The sequence below is a fragment of the Mastigoproctus giganteus genome, chromosome 7 (genome assembly GCF_048544385.1).
Source record: "Mastigoproctus giganteus isolate SK-2022 chromosome 7, ASM4854438v1, whole genome shotgun sequence".
Classification (NCBI taxonomy): Eukaryota; Metazoa; Arthropoda; class Arachnida; order Uropygi; family Thelyphonidae; genus Mastigoproctus; species Mastigoproctus giganteus.
In genome coordinates this window covers 55,816,675-55,834,635 of record NC_143581.1, presented here as the reverse complement: position 1 = coordinate 55,834,635, position 17,961 = coordinate 55,816,675, and positions in this window count along the sequence as shown.

Genomic DNA, 17,961 nt, shown 5'->3' with positions numbered 1-17,961 from the left:
CGAACTGATCCCTGGCGGACCCCACTTCTGACGTTACACCAAACTGATAAATATCCATTTATCACAACCTCTGCCTTCTGCCCTGCAGTCACACTGCAGTCCATCTTAGAATCTTTTAGTAAACCCAATATGTTCCATCTTATACAGTAACCTCTCATGAAAGAGTGAATTCAAATTCTTGGCTAAAATGCAAAAAAAAAATATATACATATATATATTGAAATGGTCAGCTACCAGCTCATGCATGACTGTGTCAAAATAGCTTTCCAGGTTAGTTAAACATGATCTCCCCATATCAAAACCATATTATGTGTCCTACAGAATGCCAACTCTATCTAAATGTCCTTGGATTACACTCTTAATCATTGCCTCCAAGGTTTTCCTACCACTCAAGTCAAACTAACCGGTCTGTAGTTACTGACTTCACTCTTATAACTGCTTTTATGTATTAGCGATGCGTTCCCACTGCACTAATCCAAAAGAAACTCTCTCGACTCTAATGATGCGCATAATTAACTTCAGTGATTCAGTACACTGTCTTTTGGCCGCCTCCTTCAAAACTGGGTATCCATAAACTCCAGGGGGCTTACTTGCCTTTAGGTTCGAAATTTTTATGGTATTTATTTTTTCACAACGTGGCTGAGTTAGTTGGTCTCAGGCGAGGGTAGCATGGTTTTTTCTCCCGGAAACTCTGGATTTTTCGTCCGGCAAACAGAAAAATCGACCTCAGAACACTTGCCTTACTTGCCTTTAGGTTCGAAAGTTTTTCTAATAAACAGTCATCGGTAATTTCGCAATCACTAATTTCAAATGGTTTAGCCTCAACTGCACAGCCTCTCCTTAGCATGAAGAATCTTTCATCAATAAAGACCGATGCGAAATACCTAGTTAATTAATCAGCTGGGTTATCTAAGACTTTCCCACACCCAGTGCACAAGGATCTTATCTCGTTCATTTCCTTCTTCTTTGTATTGACTTACATGAAGAATTCCCTGTCCCCATTCTTTGCTCTCTTAGCCATTGCTTTCTCATACTCAGCCTTGGCCATCCTAACCTTATTTGATCAACTTGTGGTTGTTGCAGGCTTCGGTACTTTTCATCGCTTTGTAACTTTCCAATGCTGCTTTTTCTGCTACCCTCGTGGGTAGCACAGTTGGTAGAATCGCCGTCTTCCCCACACCGGTGAAAAAGACCTGAGTTTGAATCTCGTCGATGACGGGGTAAATTTTTATGGTATTTTTTTACAACATGGCTGAGTTGATCTCAGGCGAGGGTAGCATGGTTTTTTCTCCCGGAAACTCGGGATGTTTCGTCCTGAAAACAGAAAAATCGACCTCAGAACACATGCAATTTACAGACAATATACACAGAGCAACATGCCGTTAATCGCCGATGTTCCTAAAACCCAATAACAACAACTTCTGCTCTATTAGACTGGCCAGCTCTGTATTCATTCATCCATCTGGGCATTCTCCCCTTGTGCTGTATTTTCTTAATGGTATATATACATTCATGGCTTCTGTGATTATTGCGTTAAATGTATTCTATAATTCTAAGGTATTCGCCTTTTAGCCTTCTAAGGACTAAATTCACTTGACAATTGAACTTTGACTGTGAAATTAGGAACAAAAACAGGAAACATGAATGCAAAATATTGGAGAAAACTACGAGGTGGACCTTCGGGAGTTTATTGTTGGTCAGCGAGTCGTCGACCACTGAAATCAATTGTTTCCTTAGTGGGCCAGGTTGACAGTCTGGTGAAAATGAAGAAGCAGTAAATCGATGTCTTCTAGCTGTGGGAAGAGCATAATAAGAATGGATACTTAAATGATGTATAGGTATTTGTTGTTAATAGAGAAAAACCTGGATTCCTTACTAATATCACACATCAACACTGTGGCTGTTATATTGTGTGAAAACGTATGGCTTTGAGGAGCTTGCTCATATCATTAATGATCACTTAAGCTTCAGATCACATTTTTGCTCTTTGGGTCCCAAGGTTTTTGACGCCAGAACAAAAACACACATGCACTCTGAGATCTGTTTGAAAATGAAGAAAAAGGTTGCCGAAGGTGATGATATTATCTCCTTGACAAAGACTTAAAGATTGTGGCTACGTCATTATGATCCAAAGAACAAACATTAGTGTTTTCTGTGAAGATTTCTTAATGTCAGAGGAAACAAAGCGGTGCTATCTGCTGGTAAAATAATAGTTATAACTTTTTTTTTTTTTTTTTTTTAACATTACTGGAATGATACTCAAGCACATTGTGCCACTCTAAACAACCGTGTCTATTTTTCTGGTCTTAAGATCCTGTGATAACATATTTGCTAGAAATGTCCTAATCTTTATACCTGCGGTTGGATGCACCACCATGGCAGTGCGTGCCCTCACGTTGCTCTAGTTCAGTGGTATTCAACCAAGTACCCGTAACCCTGTTGTAGTACGTGTACCGCTGGTTGCATACATAGAGGTACATGTACCTCTATGATAGACATTGTACGTTTCTAAAATAACTTAACTGGCAGTCATGTGTTCGCGAATTGGATACGCATTATACAGTATATATAAAATTATTATTTACGTTTTCTTTATTTTTTTTAAGTTTCTAATATTATGAGGACACTGCAAAAGTGGTCTACTTGAGTTATGAACTAGAAACCGGCCCAATTTTTTTTTTTTTTTTTTTTTAAGAAAGTGCAGTTTTTTCCCGTTTCCATCAGTACACAGTTTCTTCGAATTCCATATTATTACACTAGATGGCATTACCTTCTGCAAATCTGCCACAGCCATTTATTGAAAAATGAGAATACATACGAGGTAATGTAACACGTTTGAAATGTTAAACTTCATGGATGGATGACAATAAAGAATATAATCTCTCTCAGTGTAGCTAAAAAGCTAAAATCTAGGTTAAGAGTAGACCAGTTTATAATCACTTATTTCATCCAGGCCATCAGCGCCCCCTATATGACAGTATTTGACAGGAACAATATTAGAGAACCTCGACACCTTATAATTATTTCGGACATATTTCCATGTGAGGCAAATGTTTGTTTTCGAAATTCGATGCAAATGTATGAGTTCCCAACCAACTTCTTAGTGCGATAACCCAATTATAGCGGAAACGTCGAATACGTTTGTTTACCGACATGTCGCCAAACTATGTCAGCTGTATGGTGTGGACGGTTACCGGCCTCCAAATGGGACACGAAGACGTTGGCTCTTGCAATTTTGTAATCTCTTCTTTATTTTGATTTATCACCGTCATAATCTGACATTTTAAAATAAAAACGCTTAAGAAGTTTCTTAAAAAAGGTTTGATAAGACGCTGTCATTGCTCTATCTAAAGTTTTTGTTCCCTCACCATAGACTTCTTGAATTCTTCATCTTCCTGGCTTTTATTATTTATTTATTATTTTTTTTAATCTTGTAAAATAATCTTTATTATAGATTTTCCCACCACGGCAAACAAGGCCAGGAGCATAATGGCCATTTCTTTAAAAAGAGATATATAAATGACTGGCGTGCGTGTGTGTATAAAATTGGAAACATCAAGTCACACAGATATGGATGAAATAAAATTTTATATGAAACTGAAACATTTTCACTATAACTAAGCAAAAAGAGAATTAAATACAGGCACAATTGAGCTTGAATTTTTTTCCCCTATTGTTTCCCTCTCACTATTTCAAAAAAAAATAAAATAATATAAAAAACCGGACAACTCCTTTGTAGTATTTTTTCCCTTTCTTTACACATAGACATCTCTTTCTCCATTGAATGTTACCATGACAACAATAAAATGAACGGGAAACGCATAAAATAAGGCAGAAACAAAATGTAAATATTTCCCTTCTGTAGAGCGAGGATTTTTCTAGTGAGGAAAACTGTTCAACTGTTTGTCTTTATTTATTATGAATGACCATTGTTATGAGTGTGCGTGCTTACGTGAGCGAGCGCAGGCCTCAGTCAATTGTGGACCCAAGTAGTAGGCAGGTAAAGTGTTAGCAGCGACAAAATAGAAATGTCAGTGGGGGAAGAAGCAAAAAAAAAAAAAAAAAGGGACACAGCTGTGCACAGGGAAACAGACAGTTGAAAAATATGGTAACAGATGTTTAATAATTGATTATTATATCGGCAGCAAAGTGAGTTTGGGATAAATTTAAAGAATGCCAAGTAGGAATGTTCAATAAAGGCATACAAATATATACATAGTACATAAATTTGGAAACGGTGAATGTTAAAATAAATGACTGTATTTTGAAATGTACGCTTTACCTACTGCTCATTGTATTATGGATAAAGATCATGCTATTGAAAGAACAGACATCTCTTGGCATATTTATGAACAATCTTACATTTCGCATGCATAAATATTTGGATGCAGTAGAATATTCAACAGGGAATCAACACTGGTGCTCCACGTCTTCTCTCCTAGATAAGTTAGTCTAAAAATGTAGTCTACACCTGGGCGTGCGCATAAAAACAGTAAAATCACAATTTGCGGTCAACAGTTACAAGTTTTTTATGCAGTTTTTCCTAAAATTTTAAAGGTAATTATTATAGGTGAGTAAATGGTGTAGTTGAAGGAAGCCTTAATCATGGAAAAGTGTTCAGTTATTTACCCAGAAGCCTGTAAAAGTGACCAGAATCGATATAGCTATCCAGGAGGAGTGTTTGGCGACCAAACCACATCTAACGGTTCATAATAGATATTATAGCTCGGCTCGATGTTTATTAGTATTTTTACACCTGGGATGTGTTCGCAATGACCGTCCTCCCAATCTTTTATAACTGTTCAAAATTACCCCATCTTCCTTGTGAGAAACCAATCACATACTAACTTTTTCTCTTTGCACCTACTCCTCTTCGTGAATCATACAGCTTTATAGCAAACAGTTCTAAGCGAGAGATGGTCACTGGTCGAGAGACTGTCTCTGTTATTAGCCGCAAAGTGATCATTTCTGCATGATGGCAAAATTGTTGGCACATTATAGTTTCGCAGCTTTAATGAAAGGCTGCATTCGGCCAGAGTAAGCAATGTCCACTTTTTATAGATGCATAAAACATGCCATTAAGCCCAGCTCTGATCATATATCCGGACAGTTTCAACTTTTCTAATGTTAAAAATTCATTTTTCGTGTATTTTGATGTGTTTATATATTTCAGCGATAATATTATAGTGAAGTTGAGATTGATAGAAAATTGGTGCCGTCGAGTTTATATATTTCACCTGTATGCTTTTTATGTATAGGTGTGGTATTGCAGTTTTACTCATTCTGTATATTTGTAGAAATGTGGAGAAAACTAGAATTAACAAAGTTTGAGTAGTTCTGTTATAGGGTATTTTATGTACTGAAAGTGTGTGCCTTATAATCATTGCCGTAATATGGATGCCCAGTTCATAAAGTGATAAATAAATATTCCAAGTAGGCAAACAAAAGTAAATTATCCGGGAGTATTAGTTTACTCAGTGTCTAACAAGTACTTCTAATGAATTAACGCAATCGTTCACTAGAAATTGAAGACTTCTTCAGTAGAGACTTCTTCAATAGGATGAGGGTGTAGCGATCATGACAGTTGCCTCGGTCTATCAAAAAGGTTGGATTTAATTCATATGATGTAGTTAGTTGAGAAGAGGAAGTGAGAGCAATTCTAAATAGCTGCTTATAGCGCAGAAATATCTCGTCCCAGCTCTATTATTCAGTTAAACCAAGTATATTCTAGTCATAAAATCTTACCGAAAGTGTGGATGAAAAGGAAACAAATTACGACATCAAGAGCAAGCACAATAGAAAACGAAGCGTGTGAGGACGGATAAATTAGAGGAAAAAAACAAGAAGCAGCGCGTAGTAGTCTTCAGACCTGAATCCCATTGAGCGTGTACAGGATGCTCTATATCGGGGTCCACAAACAGTTAATTGTAAAGCATATTTTAGTTTATTCCAGTGCATAGAAATAAAAATGTAATATATTTTTTTTGGAGAACACCTGTGCCAGAAAGCTAATTATTTACTTGCCTGATTTGGTTTTTAAGCTTATGTCACATTTTTATGTACCTACTTAAAGTGTTTTTAATAATAAAAAATGTAATTCTGCATCCAGCTTATTTTAATGTATTTAAGATAAAGCTGCACTTTTAAAAAAATTGTGATCGGTCGGTGTAGACAATTTTTTTTTTTTTTTTTAAATAGCTCATTCATATAGTGGAAAAGGTTCCCATCCTTTGCTTCAGACGAATTTTTAATCATTAACCTCCTCGCAGAACCTTTTATTTGTAATAAGTTTCTCTCCTGAAAGAGTGTGCTTTAATATCACCAATCTTTGAACATTCACATTAATATCATGAGAACCATAAAGTTCTCATGAGCATTATGGAACCCATTGTGAGTATTGCCCAATTGTCAGGGGTAATAATAAATAAATAAATTTTCTGTTTATACTCCGGCACGACAACCAAGTCAGTAGAGTTTACAATAAATCGTCAATACAAATATTTATCGTATTTAGTAGTCACGGGCTTGAACCCCGGTCCACTCAAAGGAACGGGTGCTATGCACTCTCGCTCCTGACCACTGAGCTACGTCAGGCCTATTCAATAGCCTATTGAATTGGTGACAACATTGATGTCACTCTTGCCACCAATTCAATAGCCTATAAAATTACAGACTGGGGCCCTTATTACGGTCTACAGTTGCTCCTCTGCTGAATATTAATTATGACGTATGCATGAGTTAATTTGCATATTTGAGAAACAACATGTTACCCATAGGTTCACACAAGTAATTATTATGTTATAACACACCGTTCAATGACATCGGATTGTATCAAAATCAGTTAAAAATCAGCAGAATTGTCCTCCACATAAAAGGATTAAAAATGAAATCAAAGTAACCTTACCTATGAACAAACCACTGGTGCAAAATGTCAGTTCACATAAGGACCTTGGCCTGATTTGGGACGATTGGCTCACTTTTCAGGATTACTTCCACAGAATGAAAATATATTCCTCGCTGCCATTGAGTCATTCGTCAGGAACTGGTCGGTTTACATCATCCACTCACCCAACACTTGCTATGCAGTATGTACAACGATGTCTCATACTCATCTCTATCTACCCCTCCGTGCTGTGCTCATCAGAACCCCACCCCCGTACTTTTCAGGGAAATTTCTCCATAATCAGTAAAGGAATACTCAACACCAACCTTGGCGTCGGCCCCTAGCGATAGCTTTATTTCAAATAGGAACATTCACTCTTCCCAGCTCACCACAGAGCAAATGGATTCATCTCAAATATGGACCATAGTCTCAGCCCCCCCCCCCCCCCCCAAGACAGCAGGAACTCTCCAGGCAAGTAAATAATTAGCTTTCTGGCACATGTGTTGTCCAAAAAACTTCACTGCAACAGTCCAAGGAGTCAGCAGTTTAAAGCCTCAGAAACATGTTCCCAACGAATACCCTCAGTCTGTCCACTAATTTATAAATGTTGCGAATATATACTGCGAAGATATACAGGGGACAAATACTAATATAAACGTATCCCCCAATTCTATGGCCTTCATTAGCGGCGGGCAGTGAGCAGCAACTGCATAAATAACCAGAAGCAGAACTAGTCGACATCATTGTCTGTAGACGGTGATCCTGTTCCACTAGATTGAACTCAACCTGGACAGTGATACCAAACAGGAAAGAGCTCGTTGCTATAACGAGCTAATCAATTTCTGGCAGACAAGATGGGACACGACCACAAAAGGCGTTGTTACGAAAAAATTTATACCGGATGTCACATTCGCAACCAGCAAAGCGGTCAACAAGTGGTTCTCAATCAGCATGGAAACATCCTTTCTGGTCACTGGACATGGATCTCTCAACCAGAAACTCCACCAACTAGGTCTACTAAATACTGACCTCTGTTTCTGTGGGTCTGTCGAGAGTTGGGAACATCTACTCTTTGAATGTACTATCTACGAGGACCATAGACAACAACTCCAGGCAGCAATTTTGGGATTTTCTCCTGACCAAGTAGAACTCCTTGTCCATTCCAAAAGGAACTTAGGTGCACTACAGCACTTTGCGGCAGACGTATTCAAGCGTAGAAGGAGGATCATCCTAGAAGCTTCTGCAATTCAGTAACTAGTTATTTATTTTTATTATTTTTTACTCTTTCTCTTCTTCTCATAATCTGCTAACACTAGTAGCCCTAGCACTCTCCTGATAGCCTTTTCCTATCCACCCGTTTGGGATAATTAAAAAAAAAATCCCTCTTTCTTTTCTTTCTTTATTTTTTATTTATTTGTTATTTTTTCCCCTTTAACATCATTCTGCTTGCTGACATCCTGGCTCTATTCCTTTCCTTGACCAGGTTGTGGGATTTAAATCTTTTTTTTTTTTTTTTTTTTTTTTCGCGTTCTGACCTGGGCTGGGGCTCCCCAGACCAGGAAAGCTCCTCTCTCACACTATTTTTTTTTTTTTATTATTATTTATTTATTTATTTATTATTTATTTGTTTGCGTTGTTGTTCTAGCTATCCATCCTGGATTGGGACTTTCCTGGGCCGGAACAGTCCTTCTCCTCTTTACTCCTTCCCTCTCTTCATCTTATACAAGTTTTTCTTTCTTCCCTGGGGAGGCCTTGCCCTTCTTCTGCTAGGGACGAGTACCTGGAGGAATCGTCCAGGTGATCACTCCTTCCAGGTAGCCAATAGGCCAAAACAAAACATCACGCTACAGAACACACACACACATAAGCTCACAAACACAGTTTTTCTTTTCTATCACTTTCTCCCGTGCGGGATGAAAAGCTTTTTCTTTTTTTTTTTTTTTTTTTCTCTCTCCCCTTCCTTTTCATCTATCTTCATCCAATCTGGGATATTCCTGTGTGGATTTGGTTTGGAAAAAAATATATATATATATTATTTATTTTTATAAGACACACACCGGCCTTACCTTTACAGAGTCTATAAAAACTGAACAGAGCAACGAGGCGGAGATGAACTTCTGTTCTAGGAGCCGCCCATACAAAAACATAAAAATAAAAAAAAAAAATAAATAAAAAATAGTTGTCAGTAAAATCTTTTGGAAACCTCCTGGAAAATCGGATGTCTGTGGAGGTCATATCAGCTACAAGCCCCGAATAGTTCGTCAAAAATGGCCTCTGCCTGAGCTTTTTAACATAACTGCGGTGTTTTCCTTAATTTTATATTTAAAACCCGTATTTTATTAATTTACAACTGTTAAAATAATTATTTATATCATTATAAATAATTACTCTAAGAGGCTTTAAAACAATCTGTAAATAGTAACTATTGTTGCTTTTTTCGATTCTGTTTTTGATTTTTTATATTAAATACCTTTTTTATAAATACCAATCAGTATGCCCTTCTAGCCACCTATTCTAGGGGTAACCACCAGCTGGTAATAAACTAATAAATAAATAAATTTTACTTTTTTCCCTTCTATAACTTAATTTCGAACACCATTATATTTTGCTACTTCAAAGTGTAAAAAATCCGGTACAAAACTACCTATTTTACCTAGTTCGGGTGCCTGGAAATTGCCGAAAATTAAAGTTTTCTTAGTTTAATTTAAAACCGAAAACTATAGAAAATAACTTAATCCTGTAGTCTGGAGATCCAGGTCAATTATACCACCAGAAAATTTAGAAAAATTGGAAAGCTTAGGAGAGGAGGAGGAGAGAGGATTTTCATTTTCTGAAGTAGGCCATGGATCTCTGTCCTTTACGTTCGGAAGATCGAAATGAAAGTGATTGCTTTCGCGAATCAGCGGAAAAGATCGAAATTAGTGAAACAGCAGTGTTCAGTGTATGCTACGTAGTCCACTCTCAGAATTTATTTCTTGCAGACAACAGAAGTATAGTTTATCCTACATATCCTACGAATTAATAAAATAAAGCCTCTCCTCATGGAAATCCCTCCTACAACGAACAGAAATAAACTTCACCGAAATAGTTATTAAATTAGCCTATTAAATGAGATTTTTTTTTAGCATTAAGCAGTACTCTTGAAAATGTTTTTTTAAATATAAAAATTGAATTTCTTCTGTGGTGGCTAATTGGCAGATCACCTCTCACCTTAACTAATTTAGAAATGTTGCGATTAGAAACTAATGTAAACTTATCTCCTAATTCTATGGCCTTCATTAGCTGCGGGTAGTGAGCAGCAACTGCATAAATAACCAGAAACAGAAAAAATCTCTCTAATCTCTCTAGGAAGATGAGAGAGATTTTTAGAAAGCATAACCTGTTAAAAGCTATAAGTTAAAACTGATAGCTCTTAACTTCTAAGTTAAAAGCTGTAAAGTTAAAATCATTACACAGTTGTAAAAGCTGAAATCTTCAGCCCACGACTCTCAGAGCTATTCTGTGAAACGGCTAGCGCAATTTTAGAAGAATAACGAATGCTCCAACATTAAGTGGAAATGCAATCTCCAGTGAATTCACAACGTTGTGTGAAAAAAAAAAAAATAATAATAAAATAAAAAAGGTTAACCAGATCGACGTTAAACGAGGATAGATGTGCATAAATTTTCAGGTCTGTTATGATCTCACGTATGTTTAGCTTATCAGCTTATCTTAGGATTTTATTGTAATGGTAAAGTTAGCTGTTCTCTAAGATAAGCATAAAATCTAAAATAAAAACATTTCTTATGAACATCATGGAGTTCCACGGGATAGACCAAATTTTGCAGTTGCAGTGAAGCGGAACCAGTGGCAAATTTCACGTTAATACAGTAGTGTCTCTTTTTGAAACGATATTTAACTTTTAACAATTTAAATCCCCTAACCTACCCAGCAATAGACCTCTAACGACATAGCAATAGAATATTTTTGTACTGCGTTAAAGGGTGACGCATTGTACCTAGGCATATAACTCTAGCACAATAAGAAACCTTGCATGCCATAACACACCGTAACCAAATGAAAAATTCAGTTTTTATTTTTAACACTAAATCGTATTTATGGATGGATTGTTTTTGATTTTTGTGCTTAACCCTACTCAAATTTATTTGTAACAGCATTTTATGCTAATATTGCGTATCCTATTCAAGAGGTAAAAAAAGTAAAACAGAAATGTGAATTAATAATGCATCCCTCTTCCTTTAACGTATTTTACCTTAATAGCGTGGTGCTCAAACTTCACAGATTAAAAACTTTCGCTGTAAAAGATAATGTAGTCCTGGTTCTGAAAAGTAAAGACTGATATTGTAAGCTTTCACAGGAACGCACGCAAGGTTATTATAATTATTCGATACCTTTCATTTAACTCAAACTGTAGTTAAGTATAACTGAAAGGAGAGCGTGCTTGTTTGTTTGTTCCGGTCTATTATTGTAGAATGAAGCTTAAATTATAATTTGAGCTTCATTCTTTATTGTACAAACTTCCGTTCGATATTTGAACATATTTCACGTTTTATACACTTGTTCAATATTGTGTCATGGACCAGGTCTACGTCTCATCCCTTCCAAGTGATTCCCAATAATTTTAAACAGACTCATCTGGTAAAAGCATATCATGGCAAATCTTCTCTGTATTTTTAAAAATTAGCGTATGAAAGAAACTAAGAGCTTTATTATGTGGGTTTAGAAGATCTTAGATTAGTTTAGTCAAAATTAGACTGAACAGTTCGTTGAAGAAGCAGTCATTTTGTTGTCAGCAGCAGTAGCCTCCAATTACACAATGATTGGCAGCTGACCCCCATTTCTGTATTCATATTCAAACGTATTTGTTTACCGATCAACAACTCATCTCTTGACTGATCATCCTTTTTATGAAGAATTCTTGACAACACTGATCTTCCGATTGCAAGGGAGAAAAAAAACCCGTCACCCTCTGCTAATTTTTATAGATTTTAGTTTCCTGGTGCTGTTCCACTCTATTAACAAACTCCCTTTTTTCCTCTGTGCCTAAAAAGCATAATAATTACGATATTAAAGAATGACAGAAGTATTATTTATTTTAGACAAAATATTATGAAATAACTGAAGAGAACGTCACAATGTTCTGATATTTCGGTCAGAAATAGAATTCCTCAATTTGTATTTTTATGGGAGTCTCAATATAAACATCCCTGATTTTTGTTGTTGAATCATTGTTCTTCAAATAGAACAATGATTTGCTTTTAAATTAAAATATCAGTTGAGCACCGAAAGGCTCGATGTCGTGATATATATATATATATATGTATGTGTGTGTGTTGTAGGCTCAGTGAGTGAAAGTTCCGGGTCATTAAACTGTGTTTAACTTTAAAATCTATTTGTCGTTGAGGTACACAAAGGCCAATTAACCCATAATCAGAGTGCAGAACGACAAAGCAGCGATTTGAAGAAAACTATCCCCACCATTTTAGCGTCTAGGACGCTTTTAATTATTATGGCAGTGATGGGGTTGGATCGCCGCGCGTGTCGGAGAGCTTATTAGAAGGTATTTAGTTAGACCTATTTGTCCACGCTGTAAGGGAAGGGTAGTATAGCTCCTCTTAAGTGACTGTGTTTTGACTCGCATCTCTCTCTCTCTCTCTTAAACACCCACACGCACGCATACACACATGGTATCAGCGAGATGGAGTGAAAGAGAGAGGCGCCCTCTTTATTAACTAAGGTCAACTATGTCAAGAGCGCTAAGCAGTTTCCTCCATACCTTGGGCTGTTCTGGCTTCAATTCGTCAAACGGCGTTCCACAAGTGTTGTAGGACAATGGCGAGGACTAATATGGGCTAATTTATCATCCAGAAACTATGAGAACAATTAGATAAGTTTGCAGGAATGGCGTCAAATGGCATTTCTTTATTAGGCTCAAGTTAAGGCGCACAACAACTATTTTGATGGAAGATATTTTCATTTCACTGGAGAAGTGAAAGTTTATTAAATCTGTCGTGATGTTTATCTCACGGAATTTTAAATAACTTCTATGCATTTTATGGTTGGTTTTTATTATTTATTTATTATTATTTTTTTAATCGTTCATTTGATTCTTTTTTAAGCTGAGTCGTATACGGATTTTGTGTTTAAAGTCACCGACTCGGAATTTCGTTCTTCCAATGTCAGTATAGGTATGGTCATTCAGGATGCCTCAGAAACATTTTAAGATTTATTAAATAAAAAAAAAAAAAGTTTGCAATAAATTCACTGGTATTCAAGGACGTCAGATAGAGGTTGGCGGCACGTTTAGCTGATCTGTCAAGAAAACTAATAATCACTTTTGCGGTAAATGCTAAGCATGCGCTTTATTGAGGAAGTAAGCAGTTGGCAACGTTCCGAATTTTTATTAATTTGAATAAATGAAGGGAGGGAGGTTATTCGCTCCTGGTAATGAAAGTTGAGGAACTGTGTATAGGTATCAACGATACTTACTGTATCCCTTATAAACTAAAAGAAGTAGCGGCGTGCGAAGAAAATAAATAAAATAGGAAGAAGTAAAATAGAAAAAAGTAGTAAAAATTAAGGATAATACATGAATGCACTTGACGATAAAAAGTGAGAATAGCGAATCAGTAAATTTGGAAATAGGAACTAACTGAAAAAATACGAAAAGAGAAGGAATTAAAGAGTAATAGAAAACAAAGAAAAGATTTTGAAAAGGGAAAGCAGCCTAAAAAATTAAAAGATATATCAGCTGAAATGCATTGCCTTGCGTATTACTTTAGCAAAGAGAAAGAAAATAATAACTTAAACGCTAAAAAGAAACTTAAAAAATTAGAAAAAACAAACCAGTCTTTTAACTTCAGTTTATTCGTGTCTGAAATCATTATTTAATACGGTAAGATGACTCAACTTAGACCCCTGAACTGTATTGTGGCGCCTGTCGGTGTGCAAATTAAAATAATCCTGAAGCAAGTCCATGCATCTGGTTTGCTGCAGTGGGCTGCAATGAGATCGATGTTATAACAGGGCTATTTGAACTAATCCTTTGTTGCAACTGTTATTGGAAAATTCAATTCACCAACACAAATGCGGATATCTTTTCTATGCGTAAAGAGAAAATGATTTTCAATAGTAATACGACGCATGCGTACATCAACGAACAAAGAAGGAATTAACAAGCACCCAAATAAATGTACGCTTCACTGATATTTCATTTCTAATGTGGCCATTTGTCCAATCGGTGGCTTCATCGGATCCTTTACCAATCATTAAACACTGAACGAGTTATTGGATTTTTATTTACTAGCTGCATTCCTTCACTGATTCTTAGATAATATACCCCCACCTCCTCAGCCCTCGTAGCTAAGAAACAGGTTTGGCCTGTATAATCCACTTACCCAGATACTCAACGATCCACATCTCTCTCTCTCTCTCTCTCTCAACTTCTCCGTGGGTTTCCTATCTATACATCACTTATTGTTTTAAGCTAAGTTTTCGGAGAAAAGATGATGATAAGATTGGGGTGCATTTTACGAGCGAGGTAATAATGGTAATCGTGTTTTTAATTGTCTCTTTACAATGGCAATTTAGCGGCCAGGCGATGATAGGGTAATTTTGATTAAGGACTAATTTGACTCTGCAACTTGTGAATGTGCGGTGGCTGTCTTAAAGGGCCTTATCATTTCATCTTACGCAGCTCTCGCTAACAATGGCCATAGTTCTTCTAGAAATTAATCGGTAATGGAAGAGATAGAGGGCCGGTTTAATGGGTGTTCGTCATTGTTATCTAGAATAACCGCTTAAGACATGATTCTTGTTCTTTAGTCCATTTATTAGCTTCAAAATTCAAAACCATTACACCAAGTCATTAATGTCTGTGGTGTGTGTGCGTGCGCTCATTGGTTATCCTCAATAATCACTACTGATTTTCACTGAACTCTGGCATAAAATATGCATTCTTCGTGCCGTAGTGAAAGGTGTCTGTATATTATACATGCTGTATTGCCAGTTCAATGTTGTGAGTGTTGTTTTTTGTTCTAAAAATCACAATAAGGTGCAGTATTATTGCCAGTTAAAGCAGTGTAGGGTTAAACTTCTTATAAATAACATTACAATGACCCATGTTTAGATAAGTTTCATTTCAATGAGCTGTACTGCCGATAAATAGTATTACAACTCGTTATATTTTAGGTAAATATGAGTAGTTACAAACCTGGACAACCATCTTACTATTGATGGTTTTGATGATCGTAAAGTAAGCCATAAAAATATGTGGCAAATTCAGTATTCATACAATAATACATATTATTGTATGAATATTAGCATACTATGACAACATACACGGTTGTTAAAATTAAAGTATCCCTATGTAGAGGGATCTGGAGCGAGTTCTAAGGCTCGTACTGAAGAGAAATTTGGACAACAGGAACAATAAATAATGCGCTCGCCATTTATTGGAAAAAAAATTAGTCACAAAATTTGTCACTGTATGGCGCTCAGGACAACTTTGGAGACACCGTTGTAGCATGATGCAGCCAAGTGGTTAGCGCGAAGGTGCAGTACACACGTTTGAATGGTTCGAGACTACGTAACTACTAAATACGGTTAATTAATGATTGTATTCACAATAGTGTTATTTGCAATTCCTCTGACTTAACGGTCGTGTCGAAATATAAAGAGCATTATTTAAAATTTTAAAGCGATAGAAATATCAAGTGAGATCTGAGCTTAGATCCTAAACATATTCGATTCAAAGGGATTACATTTAAAAATTTAAAAAAAAAGAAAAAAAAAGGATATTTGGCCATGAACAGCCCTTAGTATCAAAAAATATCTAAATATTTGTTTTTGTCATAGACTTCAGCATCTACATACAGTTATCAATAAAATAAATAAATAAACAAATTTTCTGTTTATACTCCGGGAAAGGTCGACACCTCCAACCTACTCGATACCTTATTTAAAATCCAACATGTCCTTTATGGAGAAAAAAACTGAACACCTTGTTTCTTGATATAAAATCTGCTTACGATGTAATCTCCATTCCAGCAATTTTATCCATTCTACAACACTATTTCAACATCCAAGGAAATCTATACATCATCAAACCTCCGGCTGTGGTGCATTGTTGTTTGTTGCTACAACGTCCAAATTAGACGAAATATACATAGGGCGTTCTCCCACAAGGAGGCGTTTTGTCTGCACTGTTCTTCGCAGAAGCACTAGAGCCCGTTGTATTCAATAAGTCTGACTTCTCATTCTTTGCCGGTGACATTAAACTTTATGTCTCATCAGATGGTGCAAACAGCATTCATACAATCCAGGAAGAGATAAATTAAAAGCTAGATAGTTTTGTAAGCTACCTATGCATGATTGGCTTAGAGATCACCATTGATAAATCTGCCAAAATAGTTTTACAAGAAAACGGTTGAGGAATGACATTAACACACACCCACACTGACCTAGGTCTAATATGGGACGAAAATCTTACGTTTCAAAGTCCTTTTAGTTCTACAAAAGCCTTTGCGACATTATTGGAGCATGCAACAAGAGGTGCTGGATATAATAAACAAAAAATTGGTTGTCCAGTATGTACAAAGATGGCTTTACTCCGGTTGTTTTGTACATGTCTGCCATTTGATCATCCGCCCCCCAATTCTACATTAGGAAATTCCTTACTACTGGGTACTCAGATGGATTATTAGAGCTACCAACAATCCCTTCACCACATCGAAGTCTGTCCTTTTTGCAGTGTTCAACATGACCTAGTAGAAACGGATTCTAACAGAAAGAAACTTTCACCCTTGTTCAATTCCTTTCCATCGTATTGATGCACAAGATATATACCAGCTCGTAAATCAAGCTCATTCCAGGAGAGCTGTAAAAGATGGACAGCGGCCAGTTCTACCAAAACACACACGCAACCGAGTTTCCTACAAGGTTTGCTTCCCACAGTCACGTTAAAACTGTGGATATGTTTAACATCGATTATGAAAAACTGTATAGAAATACAGTGATGGCAGAAACCTATAACAAGATAGAATTATAGATCTCCACCAGGCCTTATCCTACAAGTACTGCAATTGTGAGGGAACCTCTGCAACTGTGCATCTTTCCCTGAACACTGCGATCCTCTGTTCAGCACACTTAAATATATATGTACTTGTATTCTTCAATATAAGAGGTCCATGAGCCGTTATATGATGTATCTTTAGTAACCAATAACGAAACTGGTATCTGAGATTGTGAGCTAATACTAGTATCCGCAATAATTACCAATTTGTAAATAACACACAATCTTCACACCCTTCTAGCCATTATAGCTGTACAAGGGTGCTATGTAACTAAACTAGATTAAATAAATAAAATAAAATGACTCATTAATTCCTTATTTACTGTGATAATTATATTAAATATTCTGTTTAATTAATTATACTTTCCCAGCTGCGTTCGGGTTATCACTGGTATTGAACGTGCTGTTAACAATTTGTATTTTCCATATGGTTTTTTACATTGCTTCTCCTACACATTTTTAAATTTATTTTGTATATTTTTAGAGACCTTACCAGAGGCTTTGATCAGATTTTTGAGTAGGTTTTTTTTTCTGGATTAGAAAATAAATAAACCGTTTACTTGTTTTTTTTTTTTTTTCCCCTTATTTTCAATAATGGATGTTCGCTTTAAACAAAATGCACTCACAACCCATTCCAATTATTAAATAAGGAAAGGCAACAGAATAAAACAAAAAAAAAAAAAAAAATCAGCAACGCTTTGTAAGTGCAGCAATCTTAATTATTTAAGTGGATGTCAAGCAAGTTTTTGCTCATTAGATTAACTTCCTTTAATGGATTTTTATTGCTTCTCTAAGATTCCTATTTAATACTTAAGAAAAGCAAACGTTTAAAAACCTTTACCGTGAGCTACCATTCATAAATAATAGAATCTTTTCTAATTGTTTACGCTAGCCCTTGCTGTGTATCTAATAGGTTATTTGACAAATCGGTGCTGTGCTTCTAACCGGATTACAACTCACCTTCGTATGAGTCGAGGAATTAGAGGCAAAAATAAGAGAAAGTAAG